Raw genomic sequence first — 1,982 nt, forward strand, 5'->3', positions numbered from 1 at the left:
ACGTCTCAGCCTTCCAAGTAGCCGAAATTACAGGCATGCGCTACCACGCCCAGCTGATTTTTTGATTTATTGTAGAGATGAGGTCTCGCTGCCCAGGCGGGTCTCGAACCCGCGGGCTCAGGCAATCCACTCACCTCGGCCTCCCAAAGACGCAGGATTACAGGCTGAGCCAGGATTACAGGCTGAGCCACCGAGCCCGGCTTAATTTTTTTATTTATTGCAGAGACGAGATCTTGCCATGTTGCCCAGGTTGGCCTTGGACCTCTGGGCTCAGGCAATCCTCTTGCCTCCACCTCCCAAAGTGCAGGGCTTACAGGTGTGAGCCACTGCACCTGGCTTGAATTTCATTTTTTCATATGGCTTTCATGACACCTTGCAGGGTGGCACTGCTAAGTAAAGATTCTGTCTATCACGTGTTTGGCAGTACATACATATAGCACATATCCAGGCATGATAGCTGTGATGTTATTGCCAGGTATGCTCAGCTTCTGCAAAGCCTAGGGTGAATGAATTTAGATAAAAATCATCAATACGAAGAATATCAAATACTTATTGAACTTTATTTTGTGTCCATATCTGTGCCAACCACTTTACATAAATTGTCTTCCATACCTCAGTAAATGGCCTCTCCTTTCTTCAGGTCAACCATTCTGGAGTAACCTTTGATTCCTTTCTCTCTCTCTCTCTCTCTCTACACACACACACACACACACACACACACACACACACACACACACTCACACACACACACACACACACACACACACACACACTCACACACACACACACTCACTCACTCACTCCATATCCAATCCATCATCAAATCTAGCATCTGACTGGGCACAGTGGCTCATGTAATCCCAGCACTTTGGAAGATCGAGGCAAGAGAGTTGCTTGAGCCTACGAGTTTGAGACCAGCCTAGGCAACATAGCAAGACCTTGTTTCTACACAAAATCAAAAAATTGGGCATTATGGTGCATGCCTGTAGTCCCGGCCTATCAGAGGCTGAGGTGAAAGGCTCGCTGGAACGGAAGCTTCAGTGAGTGATGATCGTGCCACTGCACTTCAGCCTGGGCACAGAGTGAAACTCCAACTCAAAACAAAATAAAACAAATCCAGCATCTGACACTTCTTACCATGTACAACTACCAGTTTAGTCAAAGGTGTTTTCATTCCTCACCTGGACAATTGCAACAGCCTCCTAACTGGTCTCCCTCCTTCCTGGTCTCCACAGTCTATTCTTTATGTGGTAATCAGAGGGAATTTTTGTTTTGTTTTGTTTTTGATTTTGAGTCAGAATCTCACTCTGTCACCCAGGCTAGAATGCAGTGGCATGCTCACAACCACTGCAGCCTCGACTTCCTGGGCTCAGGTGATTGATTCTTCTGCCTCAGCCCTCCAAGTAGCTGGAACTACAGGCATGCACCACCACACCCAGCTAATTTTTTGATTTATTGTAGAGATGAGGTCTTGCCAAGTTGCCCAGGCTGGTTTCAAACCCATGAGCTCAGGCAATTCTCTCACCTCTGCCTCCCAAAGTGCTGGAATTGTAGGCATGAGCCACTGCGCCTGACCAGAGGGAGCTTTTAAGTCAGATAACCTCCTTCCTCTACTCAAATGTTCTCCAATGGTTCTCATTCACTCAGAGTACACATCGAAGTCCTTAGAGTGGGCTATGAGGCCCTACACAACCTGTCCCTAGGCATCTCTCAGAAATTGTCCTTTCTACCACCACCACAACCTCCTACCACCTTCTCTCCAACTATATTTGCCTCCTTGCCTTTTCTGGAACATGCCAGGCTCACTCCTGTCTCAGGATTTTGCACATGCTCATTTCTCTGCCTGGGAGAATTTTCCCCCGGATAGCCCCATGCACTGCTTTCACTCGAGTCTCTGCTTATAAGTCAGCTTATCAGAGAGACCTTCCCAGACTACCTTCAAGTGAAATAGCCCTTCACATCCTGACACTCTCTCTTTAAAG

The sequence above is a fragment of the Carlito syrichta genome, unplaced genomic scaffold (genome assembly GCF_000164805.1).
Source record: "Carlito syrichta isolate Samal-C Ts95f unplaced genomic scaffold, Tarsius_syrichta-2.0.1 Scaffold136509, whole genome shotgun sequence".
NCBI lineage: Eukaryota > Metazoa > Chordata > Mammalia > Primates > Tarsiidae > Carlito > Carlito syrichta.